The sequence below is a fragment of the Martes martes genome, assembly GCF_963455335.1.
Source record: "Martes martes genome assembly, chromosome: 11".
Classification (NCBI taxonomy): Eukaryota; Metazoa; Chordata; class Mammalia; order Carnivora; family Mustelidae; genus Martes; species Martes martes.
This window is the reverse complement of record NC_137899.1, coordinates 19,877,496-19,889,600: the sequence shown is the minus strand read 5'-3', so window position 1 is coordinate 19,889,600 and position 12,105 is coordinate 19,877,496. Positions and strand designations below refer to the sequence as shown.

The following is a 12,105-nucleotide window of genomic DNA, read 5'->3' as shown; positions in this document are numbered from 1 at the left end:
GTGGTTGTTGTGATGTAGTTATTAGTTTGGGTTTTTTTGTGTATATGAGAGTGGTGTGTGAGGTGTGAGATGGGTTGAGGTTAGTGATAAGGTTGTTGGTTGGTAGTGTGGTTGGTAAGGTGTTGTTGTTAGTTATGGTGTTGGTGAGGTAGGGGGAATTTGGTATTGAGGGGTGGGTTGTTTTTTTTTTTGTTTTTTTATGGGTTGGAGATATTAAAATTTGTAGGGTATGGGGGTAAAAATGGGAGTATTTGTTGTTGGATAATATTTTGTGGTGATGAGGAAGTTTTGAGAGATAGTTTTGGATGATGGGAGGGTTAGAAAGAGGGGTTAGGGATTGGGATTATTAAGTGATAGTGTGGAGTAGGAAGGGAAATGAATGGGAGTAGGTTATTTAGGAGGGGGGGGGGGGTTTGTGGGGTTGTTTGGATGGGATATAATGTTTGTATTGAGTTGTGTTTGTTGAGATTGTTTGTGAGGATAGTTATATGTGAATTATATGGGATGATATAGTAAGTAGGTTTAATTGTGGGGTAGAGGTTAGTAGGTGAATAAATGAAAAGTAGGTGATGGGGATGGGTGTTGTATAGTGGAGGTGATGGGAGGGGGTGGTTGTGGATGGATGTATTTAGTATGGGGGGTAAGAGATGGGGAGAGGGGGAAGGGATTGGGGGAGAGTGGGAGAAGAGAGGGTTTGTGGGTGAGGGTTATTGAGAGTATGAATTATGGGAAAATTAGGTGTTAAAAGTTGGTGTTAGATATAGAATAATTAGTAATAATAGGGAAGGGATTAGGGGAGGAGAGGTGTGTTGTGGTGGGGGGGGGGTTTGGGGTGGGGTAAATGGGGTATTTGTTGTGATATTGATATATGTGATTGATTGTTGTTGTTGATGAAAAAATAAGTGTGTAAAGTGATGTAGATGAAATGAAAAGTTGATGGTAAGTAAGTTGATTGGAGATTAAGTAGGTGAATAAATGAAAAGTGTTGTGGGGGGTGGATAGGAAAAAGAGAATTTAGGTTGGGAGGAGATGGGTTTTTTTTTATGTGAAGAGGTTAGTGAGGGGTGTGTTTGTTGTTGATGGGTGTGGTGTTGTGTGTTGGGGTGGTTGGGGTTGGTTTTAGAGTGGTTTTGTTTAGAATATAATATGTGGAGGGTTAGATGTGAAATTGATTGAGGAGTATAGATTAGTGATAATGATAGAATGGGCAGGCACCATGTGTTCTTTCTGAACTGTTTTTCTGGAATCTTACTTTTCAACTTTCTGTAGAATTGTACCTTAATTTTACTTTTCAGTACTCCCAGACATGGACCAACAATGCAAGTCAAGCTGATCACTGTCCTCTGTGTAAGTTACAACTTTACTCAGTCTGGGCCCTTGCTCCTACCTGTTTGATGAGCCTCTTTCATTGCTGTTGGGGTCGTTATCAAAGGAACGAGACTGAGACAAAGTGAAAGTTATGCAAAGCCTTATTCTATGCCAAGCATTAGAAGTTAGACTGACCGGCCAGGGGAATGAGACTGAGACACAGTGAAAGTTATGTGAAGCTTTATTCTATGCCAAGCATTAGAAGTCAAACTGACCGGCCAGGGCCGCCTCTGAAGAGAGCGACCTCCTCCGGATCTCACAGACTGGTTTTATAGGGCATAACCGCAGACCCAAGGTACGTGGCTTCTATTGTTAAGGCGTTTACTCCCAGAATCGATACCCGGAACCATATCAGGAACTACGGGGGCGTTTATTCCCGGAATGAAGTCCGTGGATGTAAGTAACAACATGGCTACCTAGGCAATATGGAGTTGCTCTGGCTAAGCAGGCCCTAATAGTTAAAAAGGTTTTAACATTAAATTAGCCCTAACATTCCCCCATTTTCTTTGGAGATTAGTCAATTCTTTGACTCTTCAGCCAGTTCTTGAGGGTGAAAACAGGCTGACCTGAGGTGTCATTAACCTTGAGTGTTGTTCCATCCGCTGTTTTTCTGATTTTCTATTGGGCCGTTTTAGGCTGATGAGGTGTCCCCTGGCTGCTGCTGAGTAGGAACAGGGTTAAAAGTGACCAAGTTATGAAACCCTTTTGAGTCTCAGTTTTAGTCCACAGTTAGTGGGGTCCACCGGCAGTGACTCCCATTTCTGGGGGGGTGTCCTTGTTTTCGGCTCGTTTGATGTGACACGCGTGAATCCAAGCCCTGATGCCTTCTACTTTTACTGCTGTGGGGGTGGTCAGGATGACCATGAATGGTCCCTTCCAGCAGGGCTCCAAGTTTTCCACTCAGTGACGGCGTACCCAAACCAAGTCTCCGGGTTGGTAAGGATGCGGTTCTACCTCCGTCTCCGTCTCAGTGTGGGCAGCTTGGATCCCGGCGTGGGCTCTTTTTAAGACAGACTGTAATGCCTGCAGTGACTGGAGTACAGACTGCTCGGTCATTTCCGCTAGGGAAACCTCTTGTAGCCATGGGCAGAGTGGAGGGGGTCACCCGAACATTATTTCAAATGGGGTAACCTTGTTTAAGTAGGGTGTACATCGCGCCCTAAGGAGGGCAAAGGGAAGTGTTGCCAGTCTCCAGAATTAACTTTGTCAAGGTCTCTTTAAGAGTCCGGTTCATTCTCTCTACTTGTCTGGAGCTCTGGGGCCGGTAGGCACAGTGTAGTTTTCAATTAGTGCCCACGGCCTTGGCCAATGCCTATGAGACTGAACTCACAAATGCAGGGCCGTTGTCTGACCCGATCGCAAGAGGCAACCCAAACCTAGGAATTATTTCTTCTAGTAGCTTTTTGGCTACCATTCCTGCTGTTTCATGTTTGGCGGAAAAAGCCTCTACCCAGCCTGAAAAGGTATCCACAAAAACGAACATGTACTTGTGTCCATACTTTCCCTGTTTCATCTCTGTAAAATCTACTTCCCAATAAATTCCTGGTTCCTTTCCTCTTTCTCTTTTTCCTCTTCCCATCCTAGTTCCTCCCGCATTTACTACCTGACATTGAGCACATCTATCAACCACATTCTGAGCCATACACCCTAATTTAGAAACCTGGAACTGTTTACCCATGAGCTCCTTTAAGCTTGCATGTCCCTAAATGAGTGCCCTGATGAATCTGGCTTACTAATTTTTTTTCCTAGTCTTCGAGGAAGAATTAACTTTCCTGCCCTAGTCTTAGCCCAATCCCCTTCATAGTCTAATTTAGTCCATTTTTGTAAATATTTTAAACCTTCCTCTGAATAATCTGGTTTTTCTGGTAGGGCTGGGAGCCGGGAGTGTAACCAGTTCTTGAGCCATTTCCCTGGCTGCTTGCTTTGCTGTTCAATCTGCTAATCGGTTTCCTTTTGAAACCAGATTAGTCCCCTTTTGGTGCCCCGGGCAATGCATAACAGCCACCTCTTTCGGGTCCCAAATAGCCTGGAGCAGAGCCAATATTTCTTTTCTGTTTTTCTTTTCCTTCTGCTGTTAATAGGCCCCTTTCTTTATAAATAGCCCCATGTATAGGGAGAGTAGCAAAGGCGTACCTGCTGTCCCTATAGATGTTGGCGGTTTTACCCCTGGCCATCCGCAGTGCCTTGGTGAGTGCAATCAGCTCCGCTTTTTTTTTTTTTTTTTTTTTTTGCGTTGAGGTTCCCTGTGGCAGGGCCGCCTTCCGGAGCTCCTGTTCAGGAGAAAACATTGCAGCCCCCGCATACCTCTTTCCATTGGCCATGTAGGTACTGCCCTCTGTGAACAGAGTCATCTCCGTATCCGGGAGGGGTGTGTCTCTGAGGTCAGGCCTTATTTCTGTGATCTGGGTTAAAGATCTCCCTGCAGTCGTGTGGGTGGTCAGCTAGTTTTTTTGGCAGCAATGTGGCTGGATTTAGCACCGCCGGGGGCCTGAAAATCACTCTCGGTTCGTTGAGGAGGAGGGCTTGATACCCTGTCACATGGGCATTTGTCATCTACTGGTCTGGTGGGGTCCGGAGGAAGCCTTCGATAGCGTGAGTAGTGGTCAAGATGAGATTTTGACCCAAAGTTAATTTACTTGCATCCTTGACCAGGAGGGCCGTGGCAGCAATTATGCGGAGCCAAGGGGGGAACCCAGCCGCTACTGGATCTAGTTTTTTGCTAAGATAGGCCACTGGCCTTTACTAAGGCCCCAGAGTCTGAGTCAAAACCCCTTTGGTCACCCCTGCCTTTTCATCTACATACAAGTGGAAGGGCTTGGTAACATCTGGGATGGCCAGTGCTGGGGCACTCAGTAAAGCTGTTTGTAATTTTTGAAATGCTCCTTCTGCCTCAGCTGTCCCCTCTACGGTAGTGAGTCCTCCCTTAATCAGTTCATAGAGGGGTTGGGCAATCTCCGAGAACCGCGGTATCCACAGTCTGCAGTAGCCCACTGTCCCAAGAAACTCCCTCACTTGTTGGGGCATGGTGGGGCAGGGGTGTCGGGTGATCACCTATTTCCTGGACTCAGACAATGAATGCACTCCCTCGTGGAGATCAAAGCCTAAATAAGTGGCGTGGCTCTGACAAAGCTGTGCTTTCTTTGCTGACACCCGATACCTTTTTTCCTGCAGAGTCTGTAAGAGAGTTTTCATCCCCCCCCCTCCCCAAAAGCATGACTCATAGTCCTCAGCGGCTATTAACAAGTCATCAACATACTGTAACAGAGTGACTCCCGGTTGGTGATTCTGTACTTATGCAAATCCTCGTGTAGGGTCTCGTTGAAGATGGTGGGTGAATTTTTGAATTCTTGGGGAAGTTTGTCCAGGTGAGCTGGCCCTGGAACCCTTCCTGTGGGTCAGACCACTCAAAAGCAAAGAGGGGTTGAGACTCCCTTGCCAAAGGTATGCAGAAAAATGCATCCTTGAGATCTAAGACGGTATACACAGTTCTTTTGGGGCCTAGGAGGGAGAGTAGGGTATAGGAGTTGGGCACCGTCGGGTGGATATCTTCAACCCGTTTGTTAACTTCCCATAAGTCCTGAACGGGTTGGCACTCTCCAGTTTCAGCCTTTTTGACGGGCAGTAAAGGTGTGTTCCATGGAGACTTGCAAGGAATTAGGATCCCGTCTCCTCGGAGGCAGTTAATGTGTTTTCTGATCCCTTCCTTTGCTTCCCAAGGGAGGGAGTACAGCCGGACTCAAATGGCCATAGCTGTTGCTTTTAACCATACCACTACTGGAGGCCATCCCTTGGGCAGGCCAGGAGGTCTCCCTTCTGCCCAGACTTCGGGAAACTCGACCTGTAGGGTTTGGAGAAGGCTTCCCTTCCTTATCTCCTCTGGTTTTGAGACTGGCTCGTAAAGGAGATGTTCATCTACTGCTGCCACAAGCATCTATAGTGGGTTGTCCCAAAGTCACAGTCATGTCTCCTTCCGAGAACTGAATGCCAGCCAGTAGTTTGTGGAGGAGATCTCTTCCCATCAGGTTATACGGGGCATTAGGGAGGACCAAGAATCGATGTTTGACTACTCCCGAGGCCAAATTTAAAGTCCTTTCTGTTGTCCATTTCTGTCTTTCTGTGCCATTTGCTCCTTGTACCCAGACTTCCTCTCCAGATAGTTTTCCCATAGGCTTTAGTAATGATGAAAATTGGGCTCCCGTGTCCGGCCAAAAATCAATTGATTTCCTTTTCACCTCAATTTTAACCTGAGGTTCAGGGAGGGGCTCTGAACCATGGCCCCTTCAGTCTTTGGTGGCCAGCATTGGTGTTTTCTTCTTAGGACACTTTTCTTCTTAGGGCACTCTCCGGCCCAGTGTCCTTTTTCCTTGCAGTAAGCACACTGATCTGAATCTAAGTCTTCCCACCTGATTTCTCTGTGTTTAGCCTTTTTTTTCCCCCCATTGACCATCTTCTACCTGCCTTTTTCTTTTCCACTGACCTTTTTTTTTCCTGTCTCCTTCCCGCCTCATGTAATGTCAGAACTTTAACTATTTTTTAGTCTGTTTTTCATCTTCTTTTGTATCCCTGTTGTTAAACACCTTTTCTGCTATTCCCACTAACTCAGGCAGATTTTTCCCTTCAAATCCTTCAATTTTCTGAAGTTTCTTCCTTCTGTCTGGGGCTGACTGACTGGCAAAGGCAAGATTTACTGCCCTCTGATTTTAACATTTACCTGAATGGATCACCAATATAGATTTGCCATGGCACAGGGCTTTAGTCTTCCTTCCTTAAATACTATGCCTCATTTGAACAGAAACATTTTACAGGAAAAGATTTATTATTCTTTTTTTCCTTCTTGTGAATAAATCCATCAAAACTGATCTAATATGGTCAAATTTTTAACATATTTCATTGTTTTCTTTCAAACCTATAAACCAAAGCAAATAAAAGTCACTTTCCCCAAGGCTTCTATGACTTACTATATACCCTCAAGTTTAGTTTTTATTATCTCCTTTCATGTTCTGGTGCAACCAGATATTTTTACTTTAAGACAAAACTATTTACTCTCTTAGGCCCTCTTTTTTTTTTGTGTACAGTTTTTTTTTTTAACTTACTATCAGTCAACGGCCTTTCCTCTGGTTTTTCAGACAACATTAAAACTTTTAATAAAAACCTTACGGCATTTTTCTTTTGGTAGTCCGTCCTGACCATACCTAATTTTTTTTTTTTCCCCTGAAAATTTCCCTTCACAAACATTTTACAACTTTCTTTGTATCCAGGTTTTGTCCCAAGCCATTTCCTTTCAAATAACCATCTCATTTAGGACAAAATTACCTTTTCTTTAACAAAATGTATTCCCATTCTTTATCTTTCTTATGTATCGCCTAATTTTTTTACATATAGGGTAATTTCCCTTACTTCCATCAGTCTTAGTTACAGTTAGCAGAATTTTCTATTCTTAGAAACATTTCAGTTTCTAGTAATGGTTAAGTATTAACCAATTGTGAACAGTTACAACAGAATTCTGTAGATGGCAAATTTATGAATCAGTTAAGCACAAAACATGTTTACCAACAGATTTAAATATTCTTAGTTTCTTTGCAGTAAGAAGTCAAAAGCACAAACCTACATCAAGTACTCAGTGCTTTAGCATTTTATCCCATTTGGTTAAGACCTAGATGTCCAACAAATTTAATTCCATTTGTCATCCAACCAAAACTTTAAAGTTTCAGGTTACCAAAGACTTTGAAAGTTACTTTAACAATTACCCATTAAAACTTTGAGACAGACAATTAACCATCAGTTCAGTTATTTCTTTGCTAACAGATTTTAACAAATAGCATGAGCTTATTTGACCTTCACTAAACTTTGATTGAAGTTTCACATTTACTGCTGTAACTTTAAAGACATGTTTATCTTAACTAAACCAACAAACTTAACTTAGTTCAAATACTGATTTATGTTTCCCCTGGACCCACTCCACTTTTAATGTTTACCTGAGACATGGGTGGGAAGATCTGGAGTGGGGAGTGTTAGGTCCAGGGGCTATTCTTCTTGCTCCTTGACAGTGAAGAGGGAAGGAGCCGTGGTGCAGGAAGCACCGAGGACGGTCTAGAGCCCAGTTATGCAGGCCACACCTAAGTTGGTGCAGAAACAGAAGGCAGAGAAAGGATTCCCAGTTTTAGAGAGTTTTTCTGGGTAAACCTTGTCACCCAACTGGGTGGTTTTACCTTGAAAATCCTTGAAATGCTGGAGAACAAGACTTAGGGATGTCATAGGTCCCTTACTCTCCACTTGCCCCATTTCTTCAAACACAACAAACAACACAACAGACAACAAAAAGACAAGACAAAGACAACTGCAGACCAGACCCAGCAGCCCTTCCTCAACCAGATATCAAGTCTAAGGGTGTGCAAGATATAAACCCAACTCAAAAATACAACCTGCCACTGGTGGGGATTTTCTCGGTCCCCTGACCGTCTAGGGGGACTCGAACCCCCTGGCAGGTCCCCTGACCACCTAGGGGGATTCGAACCCCCTGGCAATCTCCCAGTGGAGGGATGGGGTGTCCCTGCATCCACTCCAGCCCTGGGGAGCAATGCTGTGTCAGCTTCTCCCCGGTGGGAGAGACAGACCAGATCCTGAAGGATAAAATCTTGAGATCTTACTTCCAGAGGCTTTTCCCAGAAATTCTGATACTGACTCAGTTCTCATCCTTTAATCCCGGACAAGCCCCCAGAATGTTGGGGTCCGTTATCAAAGGAACGAGACTGAGACAAAGTGAAAGTTATGCAAAGCCTTATTCTATGCCAAGCATTAGAAGTTAGACTGGCCAGGGGAACGAGACTGAGACACAGTGAAAGTTATGTGAAGCTTTATTCTATGCCAAGCATTAGAAGTCAGACTGACTGGCCAGGGCCGCCTCCGAAGAGAGCGACCCCCTCCCAATCTCACAGGCTGGTTTTATAGGGCATAACCGCAGACCCAAGGTACATGGCTTCTATTGTTAAGGCATTTACCCCAGAATCGATACCAGGAACCATACCAGGAACTACGGAGGCATTTATTCCTGGAATGAAGTCTGTGGATGTAAACAACAATATGGCTACCTAGGCAATATGGGGTTTCTCTGGCTAAGCAGGCCCTAATAGTTAAACAGGTTTTAACATTAAATTAGCCCTAACAATTGCTCTCCTACTTTCCAAATCCTGTTTGTTCACCAAGGCTCAGCTTAAATCCCTCCATAAAGTCTACCTAATTCCCCTCAGTCCTACTGCTTATTATTTTCTCTGAATGTGTATAGCACTGTATACCCTCAAAACATTTAGAATTTAATTGTATGTGCTTTTAATTATTTCTATAAGTGCTGCCTGTCTGATCCTTGTAGGGATCATTATTCATACACTTCTTGCCTTTTGCTCAGTGTGATGCCACCGAAAGAGCATTAGGGAGATGTCCTGGCCTGGTATTGGAGTTGCAAACAAGCTCCTGGGACTTGAACTCATGACCCTGAGATCCAGAGTCACATGCTTCACCAACTGAGCCAGCCAGGCACCCCTATGTGCTCTTTCTTAACTGTTACTCTGGGATCTTTTCAGGGTTCTGTACAAACATACCTTATTTTTCAGTATTCCCAAACATGGACCAAGAAAAGAGCACAAGTCAAACAAGCTCTCTGATACCCAGCCTATTTTTCTCTTAGTGTAAACAGTGCTATACAAATGGAAGGTTACTAAAACATCTTAAAGAACATTAGCTTATAATTCGTGGGCCAGCAGACGGGTCTGTCAGCAAGATGCAAATACGCACTCAGTGCTTTAGATCACCCATTACTATGCTGCTTGGTTTTTTTTTTTTTTTTTTAATATTTTATTTATTTATTTATTTGACAGACAGAGATCACAAGTAGGCAGAGAGGCAGGCAGAGATAGAGGGGAGGAAGCAGGCTCCCCGCTGAGCAGGGAGCCCGATGTGGGGCTTGATCCCAGGATGCTGGGATCATGACCTGAGCTGAAGGCAGAGGCTTTAACCCACTGAGCCACCCAGGTGCCCCTGCTGCTTGGTTTTTATAAACCTCAGGACAGCACCAAGCTGTAAAATCAATATGAATGTCGATTTTTTGTTGTTGTTTCAAATTGTGCTGCTAATTTTATTTTTAATTTTCATTTTATAAAAGTTGTTTAAGTAACAATCAATAATAATAGATTATTACATAGAAGGCATGTAGAGCATACTGAGAATGTTGACTTTTAATAAACTGTGATTACAGCACACAGGTCACCAACAATGGATACCAAAGGGCAGTAATCAAATAAAAGTCTATGTACACTTTCACTTATCAGTTTAGGTAAAGACAGTAATTTGTCACACTGCTACCGCCCTGATAAAGGGAGGCAACTACAGTTAAGGGGAAATGAATACAGAGCACAGATGCTATAAGCAGTGCATGAAAGCAACGGATGTCAAACAAATAATTCAACAAATGTTTGTCTAACATTTTATCAACAGGAAATCTAAAATAGTGAGTTTCCCTCAGTAAATTTTCATAACTGGATGCACCATTAAGTGCTGACACAACTTCTGATTTACAGACTAAATTATGTAAAATATAGTTTGAAGCCCCCTTTTTATTCTAATTCTTTAAATATGAGCACTGGCAGAGGCTAATATGAACCTGGATTTGCATTAATTTGAAGTATGGCTGACAGGCTAAATAGGAGGAGAGGGAAACACACACACACACACACACACACACACACACACACACACAAAGAGAGGACTTCCTAGGTGAAAACTACCTTCCTTTGTACCCCAAGTGGGTGAAAAATGCCTGATCATATTAGCACTGTATTTAGAGAAACAGTAAAGTATCGTCAAACTTCCCCCAACCTCCAAAACAAAAAATAAGCTCAGCAATTTAAAGCATCTTGGAGGGGCGCCTGGGTGGCTCAGTGGTTAAAGCCTCTGCCTTCAGCTCAGGTCATGATCCCAGGGTCCTGGGATCAAGCCCCACATCGGGCTCTCTGCTCAGCAGGGAGCCTGCTTCCCACCCCTTCCCTCTGCCTGCTTCTCTGCCTGCTTGTGATCTGTCAGGCAAATAGATAAAATCTTAAAAAAAAAAAAAAAAGAAAGAAAAAGAAAGCATCTTGGAAACTACTTGTTAATACAGAAATGTACATTTCAACAAAAGCAGAGGGGTACCTCTGATTCACAATTATCCTCAGCTGTTAACTGTTATCTAAAAACTTGCTTATTATAACGCTTCAGATATAGCGGGGAAGTCTTTAAAAAAAAAAACAAAACAAAACACCCCACTAAAGCATTCAGCAGATAACAGAGAACACAGGTCTGATCTTTATGACTCAAAGCTGTTACTGCATAACTCTAGATACAACACACCGCTGCGCACCCTGTATCCAGAATTCAGTACCGCGAAAACATTTCTATTAGGAGGGCAATATAATAATAACAACAACACCAACAACCACCACCACCCTCTATTGATCCAGGAACTCTGGCACTGAAAGCGTGAACAAGCCAAGGTAATGATGTCGTCACCAAGGGACGACAGGAATAGAACCCAAATCCCTCGGCTCCCAAGCTCGTGTTTTCTCTTAATTGTGCTTTCTACTCATCCCAGAGCACCAAGTGTAAAGGGTTGGAGAAGGGAGTGGACACACATGAGCCGAGTCGGCGAGGTGGAGGCCGCACTGAAGGTCCCCAGGAACCACTCTGTGGCACTTTCCTTTGTTTTGGTTGAGGACGATGAAGGCAGCCGCAACCACAACCCCCGGGGACCAAGAACTGGAACTAGGTACTGCCCGTGTGCTAACTCTCTCTTCCTCATTTTAGGCCTTTCCTTTTCACCCTCTCCCTTCCGGCCGGCCTCGCCGCTCTCTCCGCCTCACTGCGCGTGCATCCCCTGCTCCGGCTCCGCTCCGCACTTCCCTGCAGCCGTCCCCGCCGGAGGGGCAGTCGCGGGTCCCCCGCGCCCTTAGGCGGTCCGGGCGCTCCCGGCTAGGAAATACGAGCGCTAGGCAAGCGTTCGGCGTTTCAACCGTTAGAAACTCAAGCGGTGGGGACAGGGGTGTATACCAAGTCGGCTCTGCGTGGGTCTGTGGAGCTCGCCAGAACAAAGCAAAATTTAGACAATAAGCAAAGAGCCTTTCTTTCTCTTCCCTCCCAGCCCCAGCCATCCCCTGGGCAACCTCCCACTGGAGGACGCCTTCCGGAGCGCGCGTGTTTACACTTTCCCTGACCGGGTGGAGGAGACGAGCGCTCGCGCACTCCGGGGGATTCCAAACCGTTACTCCGCCCGCCGGGGTGGGGCCAGCCCAACGGCCGAGCCTGCGCAGTGGGCCTGCCCGGCTCCGGGGGCCCAGCGCACTACAAGTCCCAGAAGGCAACGCTCTGCGGAGGCGGGCAGCCGCCTTACCTGCTGCGAGCTTATTCCTCCGGCTACTACTGCTTTCCCCCTTCCCTGTTTCCGTGGGTCTCCTTTCCGTAGTTAAAGACTATTGTCTCTTGAAGCACGTGAGGAGAAGGCTCAGCAACCTGGACCTGGAAGCTCTTTGCTTAACCTCTTTGTTCCCCTATCCCCGAACTATACCTGACTCCCTCACCGGAGTTGGGTAGTGGATAAGAAAGCAGGAAACCTGGGGAGGCCAAAGCTACGGCAACTTGGCCGCACTTCCGCCTCCCGGGCTCCGGAAGGTAGAGCGCACGCGCTCCCTGCGACTCCGGCGCGGTTGACTTCCG

At 45.2% G+C, this 12,105-nt stretch overlaps 1 long non-coding RNA gene across 1 annotated transcript in view; it reads right to left on the bottom strand.

The window, feature by feature from the left end:
- The window catches only part of LOC308352145, a 15,380-nt gene extending 3,325 nt beyond the window's left edge, over positions 1 to 12,055 (bottom strand). The window contains exons 1-2 of the long non-coding RNA XR_013967635.1: positions 11,783 to 12,055; positions 7,344 to 7,484 (exon numbers count right to left, since the gene is read on the bottom strand). This is a non-coding gene — a long non-coding RNA (uncharacterized lncRNA). The remainder of the gene's footprint in view (positions 1 to 7,343; positions 7,485 to 11,782) is intronic.
- Between the last annotated feature and the right edge of the window lie 50 nt (positions 12,056 to 12,105).